The sequence below is a fragment of the Limulus polyphemus genome, unplaced genomic scaffold, assembly GCF_000517525.1.
Source record: "Limulus polyphemus unplaced genomic scaffold, Limulus_polyphemus-2.1.2 Scaffold2385, whole genome shotgun sequence".
Taxonomy (NCBI): domain Eukaryota; kingdom Metazoa; phylum Arthropoda; class Merostomata; order Xiphosura; family Limulidae; genus Limulus; species Limulus polyphemus.
This window is the reverse complement of record NW_013667995.1, coordinates 144,454-152,801: the sequence shown is the minus strand read 5'-3', so window position 1 is coordinate 152,801 and position 8,348 is coordinate 144,454.

The following is an 8,348-nucleotide window of genomic DNA, read 5'->3' as shown; positions in this document are numbered from 1 at the left end:
TGATTTATTCAATACAAGGCATGGAAGGGATGGGCAGCTATCCCCTTCTGCTTTACCCATGTAGTCCACGAGTGAGTATGGTCTGGGACGAGCAAAATTATGAAGCAGTTCTATCACAAGGATAAACCTACAAGCAATCTTGTGGGGCACCACATCTCTGCAGTGTGTGCTACATGACCATGGAATTATAATATGCAAGTCGACATGATTTGACAGTGTGGATTTGAACAGTTAACCCTTTCAACACGGGTGAAAGGCCATGTCATCTCATTTGTTGACTCAAAATTGAACTACTATTTTATGAATTTATGCCAATAAGTTTCATATCAGATTGAAGATCATAATTAAAATTTTAGTATTATACATTAGTTAATTTCTTAATTTAAAAGTATACATTAAAAACACACCTAAATATCAATTTTTGTGTGTCACATGGTATGTTGAATGCAGCATTGGTTCAAATTAGATGTTAGTGGTATCCAAATACAAACTACATAGTTTCTTATGAATTTGGAACTCAAATTACCTATATTGACGAGCTAGAATATAAAATAATTACCTCCTATCTTTTCTATTTGCTGAGATATCACTACATTTACTGACACAAACACAGTGGCCATTCCCACCTTTTTCCATTTTTGAAAATGCTTAAGTACACCTACTTCTGTCTACGACATGTGAATAACCAATCCAAAGCTCAGTATATCCCCCATAGTGGTTTTCTCAGTCTTTTCCAAATATACAGATACAGAACTCTCTTTTTATACAAGATTCGAAGTGGTAAGGTAAGAATTTAATGAGCCCGAAATTTTACGTTGTCTTACACCCAAATACAGCTTAGTTACTATGCATGATAAATTATAATGGAATTATATGGCATTGATATACTAATTTTGATTTTTGGTTATTTCAAATTGTATATATAAAAACCTAAAAAAAAATATTTTGTTTCACATCCTCCACGTGCAAAATTTGATAAGGCTTAGCAACCTACAGCATGGAGCAAATGAGTACAAAGTTTGTAACTAGAATACATAATTGTTTTCTATAATTCTTTCTATAAGTTTCAGAACTTATTTGTAAATAGTAATAATGTATATACATATATGTATTATAACTGAAACGTGACTGTATTTTACAAAATACTAGTCCACTAAAACACAGCCAAGACAGGTCACTTTTTAAAGGCCAGTTTTATTTTATTGGATATGGTAATATAAGTGCATGTGTTCTGCTTCATTGCAACTTCTGTAATGTTAGCCAGGCATGGCTGAAAGGTCAATATAATAAAAGTAATAAATAAATATATATATATAAATGTATAATGTTATGAGATTAAGCTATTTAGAACTAAACATTTGTGTTTTCATGTTATAATTTGTCAGTTATTCTAGAACCAAAAAAAGCATAATTTATATTCATTTCCTAATTTTTTATGGTGGTTATGACGTCGGAAATTGGCAGACTCCGTATAGAGTTAGGGTAGAAAAAATAACAGATGATATATAAAGTTTTACTGAAAAGAAACATTTGAAATAGGTTGTAGAGATCACACAAATGATATTTGAGATTTTTTGGATGAAGAATAGTTTGTTTTAATCATAACATGAAAATAACTTCACACTCAGACTAGTAATGAAACAGACTTGATATATTCACAAACAAATATTTAATAAAACCACTTCATTTAAAAAATCTGATTTTTTGTGCACAAAAGACTTGTAATGTTTACTAAAAGTCTACCAAATTTTCTGAAGATACACATACTGCATTAAATGTGTGCAAGTGTGTATATATGGACTCGTGTACTTTTTAATTGAGCCTGTCACGAAAGGGTTAAAGAATATCTGGTCAGATACCACTCACCACAGAGTGGGGTCCAAACAATGAGCATTAATAAAAGGGGTCCTTGAAAAGGATGTGAGGAGGAATGTATCTATTGGATCTAAATTTTCAGGCAAGGAAAATGTTAACTCCCAAAACAATACCTAACCTCTATACACAGAATAGCTAGAGTGGAAAATGGGCCAGTGCAAAAATTAAAACTAGATGAGTGCCCTTGAGAAAGTGCACAAAAGAAAAGCCCATGGTGTGACACCTGACTGCTGGGGCTTCATAAGGGCACACTCATTGGACACTGAATATTCTCTTGACCAAGATATACTCTTTGCTAAGAATGTAAAGTGGGAGAATCAAATAAGCCCCCAAGTGTCACAGGGATGGGCAGAATAAGAACATGACCATTTCTAAGCAATGAAAAATCAATTATGTAATAAGTATGTGTTATAAGAGCTGTAGATGTCCTAAACAGTACTAATTTTGATGAAACAAATCTCAAATATTTACACACATTGTTAGTGTGTGTGTGTGTCTGGTAAAAGGCAAGGCACAACAATTTACAATAGAAAACATACTATTAGTGTGAACATGCTTTGGTTAACTTGTACTGATGAAGAGTGGAATTCTCTGAAACTAGTATAACCAAATAACACATATTGATCAAAGTGTAGATTGAACTGGAACTCCCTTGAACAAACTTTGATGAGATTAAACAATTTTCAGAATACTAAGTGTATTTATTTATTACAACAGCAAGATTTAATTGACATCAATTTGTTGTATTAGCTCAGAAATAATCAGTTATTGATCGAGGCCTTAATTGGATGGCTGTAGAGTCCAGCTGTTTTGATATCAGAAATTCTTTAAAAATCATTCTTTATTGGTAATTAATAGCTCAATCAAATAAAAACATATATATATATATTACATTTACCACATGCTGCATATTTGTTTTAAAAACAAATGCATGAAATTATACAAACAGCCTGTGTGTACTAAATTTTCCAAGAGTTGTAAACATTTTTATCACAAAAAGGCCTCTGCCAGTCAAAAAGAAAAACCAGTAATCACACCTGTAAGTTTTTGAGTCAGATAAATAGTATATTTGAACAGATTTTCAAATCTCTCCAAGAAAAAAAAAAAAAGAAAAAAGATTCATAATAAACAAATTTCATATATATACAATACGGATAGTATCTTATTTCATGAATCATAATCAATTTGTTGATTATATTCAAACTTGGAATTTTACAAAAACTTAAAGACTAGCCTATGGATGCACAGAGGAATATGAAACTACAACAGCAACACCTGTTTCAATTACTTTTACTTTAATTTATTGAATTATAGTGTTTTCATGCATATACTGAATTGAAAGTCATTTTCTACAACAATGAAAAGGAAATTTTCTCTATCTTCTAAAATATTACTAGATAAAAAATATTCAAGAAACAACAGTAAAATGAGAAAAAAAGTTAATGGCATCTTACTTTTAGATTATTGGTCATTAGTGGGTCATCATCATTGCTTCCATAAACAGTCAGACCAGCTAAGCTGGCAACTGTGTTTGTGGTTTCTGTAAAAGTGAAGTGAGTAAGTTTATGATATACTAACATAATTTTAAACACACACTTATTGCATGAACTTTTTTCTGTCCAACCAAAGTACTGTTTGGAGTTAACCATTAGATCAATTTTCTAATTTTCTTTACTTTCTTCATACTTTAGATTAATTTAATGTTTCCTAAACTTGCAAACTTCTTTTTATACTGTTCACTTAATGTGAGAATTATATTCATAAATTTCTGTTTTTGTCTATTACAATATTCAGTATCAAAAATAAACCAAAAAACATTTCTAGGTAAAATACGGAGGTGATTTAGCATTAATTAGTGAGATTAACTGCAATATTGAAAAAAAAAAGGAAAACATTGAGAAAAAGGTTCACTTAAATTGAAAAATGTTTGCTTATTATATTCATGAAAATTTTTACTTGATTGAAGAGAGCTAAATGTTGGACTAGGTATGACATTTATATAAGTTTGTACATAATCTTAAAGTTTAGTTTCTCCGATGTAAATTTCCTGACACGTCACACACATATGTAAATTAGCTGTGCTCAACCCAGAACATCATAGATGGGTTATCACTAGCTCATTGATATTAACATCATTAAGTAGCAGTTCGGAGGTTCTCTTCGGTTATATCAATACAGTAATTTCATATGTACCGTATAACTAATCTGTAAAGTACATCACACTAAAAGTGATTTTATTCTTTATTTACTTTCTTTTATGTTTTGACTTACCATAATGAGCCCTAAACAACAAAAAGAAATGTAAAAATAGTAAAGCACATGGCCACAATTAATGTGATTGGCACCTCAGTTGCAAGACATTCCACTGCAACAGATAATTTACTAGCCTCATTTTGGATCTAACAAAAATTCTTTTTTAGTGTCCCTCTGATTGGTCAAAAGTGAAATGAATGTAGTCATGTTTTTTTTTTTTTACATAAAACATACATGGTAGAAAGATTAGCTTGGTAACATATTGGAACACTAGTGGAAATCTGCATTTGACAGGTCAATATGGCAGGTACATCACTGAGTCTGCAATGTACTGTCTTTAAGGGAACAAGCACTTAAAATAAAACATGGAATTCAAATATTGTACTTAATATTAAGTGACAATACATTTTTGCAAAATGATACAATCTGGATAAAAACTATACACTAAGAAAAAAAGACATTTTAAAAAGTTAATTTGAGAATATTCAATTTTATCAATATACTTCAACTGATAGGTATTCCAAGTAAGTGTAGCATATTCAGGATCTGACCTAACCATACTGATTACCAATCATAGAATGTCTAACATATTTAAAAGCATATGTCACAATATAAACTCTATTTGGCAAAAGATGAGGCTTCCACTATTATCCTTTAATTATTAAATGATTTAGGGTCACCTGATTTATGAATTGAACATATTTTTTGCCTCTTTCTATTTACTTGGAAGACTGAAGTTTTTAAACATACATTTATAACATAGTATGTAAAACAAAAGTTATAATATTCCTACACTGAAAATGTATTCTGATAGGTACTTCCCTCTTCTCACGAGATTAGCTATTCTCATATAATGCTGCCCTCTATATGCAAATTTTTCTTTATACATGCCATAAGCTCTCTACTATCCTCTATTACAATTGAATGATTCCAACATGTCTCTCATGAAAGTCATCATGCATCACTTCTCCACCAATAGGAGCATGACATAATCATGTGATACATGCAACTCCCTCTATACTCCTCTACCGAACTATCACTTTGAGGTTTGGCAGGAGAAAAGTGGGGAGAAAGGGTGGGAAGTACTTATCAGAAATTCATTTTCAGTATAGGAAAATTATAACTTTCGATACGGTACTTCCCTCCACTCACAAGATTAGCTAGAATCCCACACTGATTAGGTGTCAGGACTGGTGTAAAGGAATGATAGAAGTACCCCCCCGAAAGTGCCCGAAGGATACCCCTGGAAATGAGAGAGTCAGATGCAAAGATCTGATGAAGGGAACCATACCACTTCTGAACCAGGTATACTCTTTGTCCATCTGTGAAATGTGTAGTAGATAAGGGTGGTATAAAAGAGGAGCATGTCTAAGTGGGAAAAACCTACGGCAGGATAGTGATCCTGACCATGTAAATGTATATGTAACTCAATCCCTCAAAGTATAAAAGAGGGTAAAACAATGGATGTGCCCCTAGGTGTAGAGTGGTTAGAGCACAATGAATCGTATTCGGTAAGTCAACTACATTCAAAGCCCATGCTGCTGGGAACTGACATCCATGTGGAGGTAAGATGAGAATCATACCTTCTTCGACTCAAGTTCAAGAGACCAGGGGGAATCTAGAACCACTCCAATTCCTGAACATGACATGTGTTAGCTTTGATCTTTCGATCTGGGGAACTCGACATCCGGTATCGAAAGGATGTCTATATAATATAAATCAACTTCCTCAACTGCAAACCTGACCAGAACCACCTGAAAACAATAACATCCTTGGAATTAGATACAACAAGGGATAACAAAAAGGACCAAACTGGAACAATCCCACTTACCTCCACTGTGACCCACAACACAGAAGGTGTATGAACAAGGGAGGAATATAGACAACCATAAACATGTGTGAGGACTAATGATGACTGGTTCTACTCTAAATCCAAAACCCAGCTATGGGGTACTGACATCAATCAAAGGAGTGAACTGCAATTTGACATCTCACTTCTTTGTGAGTGTATACTACATATTGGAGGATAGCATGCTATTTACACCTGCAGAACACCACTGCCCTACTTTGCACTGAATGGTTATAGGTATTGTTGTGTGGAACCCATTCAGGGGGGTGCCTGCATGGTCGACTACCCCAGCGGCTTGGAACTGGAAAGTGGTAAGGACTCCCATACGCCACTACAAGAAAGAGGGGTGAAAACGTGATGGAGAGTTTGGAAGAATGTCATCACCTGAGACAGTGCAATGGGTGACTACGAAACCCTATTTTGAAAAGCAGACTGTACCAATTTATTCAATACAAGGCATGGCAGGGATGGGCAGCTATCCCATTCTGCTTTACTCATGCAGTCCATGGTACAATCCAGAACGGGCAAGTTTATGAAGCAATTACATCACGAGGTTATTCACCTACAAGTGATCTTGTGGAACAGCCCATCACAAAGTGAGCATTGCAAAGCCATAGAAGATATAGTGTGAGTCAACATGGCAGTACGGTGCAGATTTCAAGTTGAAGAATGTCTGGTAAGGCACCACTTGCCACAGAGCAGGATCCATGTAATGAGTAAATGACACAAGGACCACTGAAAAGAAAAGTATGAATATAAACTTACCTGGTCAAAGTTGCACTGAAGCCCGAAGAACGGCCACAGGTGGAAGACAAAAGCCTGATGAAGAAGAAACCACGATATGGTGTAAGTAATGGGAGATGAATGTATTAGGTGTAGTCCACATGCCCGACTGTAGGATTTCCTCCAATGTTTAATGAAGACAAGATGCAAGGGAAAAGATGAGGTGTCGAATCTGATGAGAAGACACGTGGAACAAATTCCGGGAGGAAGAAGACAAGGAGGAATAAGCCAATCAAATCAAAAGTCAAGCCAAACTGGTGAGAGTAGGAGAAAGATCCCGAACAGAGGAAGACTGTCAAGGGATCAAGAGTCTGGAATGGATCCCATGGAAGGAAACTGTGTGGGCAACATAAACGAGTACAGACTGGACATAGAAGTCTATCCAGATCAAGACAAGGGTAGAGATGAGAAATAGAAGGAAGGGAAATAGATAAAAAGGAGTTACCCTCCCTAGCTGACGAGGTCTTTGGGAGGAAGGAACAATCCAGATAAGGGAGAAGATAGGTAGGGTGGTAAAGCATATGTGAAATGTCAATGGCAAACAAATCAGACCTTCAACATTCATAGTTTAAAAGAAGAAGGAAATACATTTTAAGGGAAAGATGAAACAGGGAACATGAGGAAAGTGGTTCAAACGGAAGTGAGAGAATGGAAGACCACATAAATATCCCAGTCCAGAAGAGTAGACTGTCTGGGGGATGACAAATCCGGAAGGAACTCTTTAACATGGTAAAGACAGGAGAAGCAAAAACTTGACGGTACAATAAAAATGAAAAGTGTGTGATAAGGCAGCCCAATAACCTGAGAGTGAGAAGACCAAAGATCCCTGGTCAAAAAGCCTTGTGAGAAACTCTTGCAACTCGAGCTACAGTAGGTTGGTCAGCGGAGAATCCCCAAGTTGCAGACAAACTGTGGAACACTTTCCATTTGTGCTGATTCACCTCTATTAAAGAAGGATGTGTGGAATGAGCTAAAAGGAAAGCTACTTGTCAGGAGAAATATGATTTAAATATGATTTCAGGAGAAAAAGAATTTATTCCCTTCTCTGGCAGTGAAAGTGTTTGGTAGGAAGGATCTGTCTGGATAGAGCAAAAAATAGGTGGAAGGATAGAGAGTCTGCTGAATATGGATGGCAAATTAATCAGAAAAGCTGTATCAGGAATCATTGCCACATGTATTGTAAAAAGTTTGAGAATACTGATAAGCAGGGTAGATTCGTAGTCGGTCTAAATACACTGAAATGCCTACCCCAGAAGAAAGGCACCCCATCCGTGAAGAGAAGTGTACATGAAGAGATGGATTTCTGCAAGAGAAGGTGGTAACCAGACCCTGATATTCATGTTGCTTCTGTCTAACCACCATTCGAGATCTACAAATTGTTCAATCAAAGAGACTGTGTGATCCAAAGGATCAGTATGCATGAGCCACTGGATGTGAAATGACCACTGAAGGGATCTCATATGGGCCTGATCCAGTGGTTTGAATGATTCTAGGGAAGCTCAAATCCCCAAAACAGACAGAACCATCCATGCAGTGGGAGAAGGTGATATAAGCAAATGCCGGACTATCCATTCCCCAGCAAGAAGTC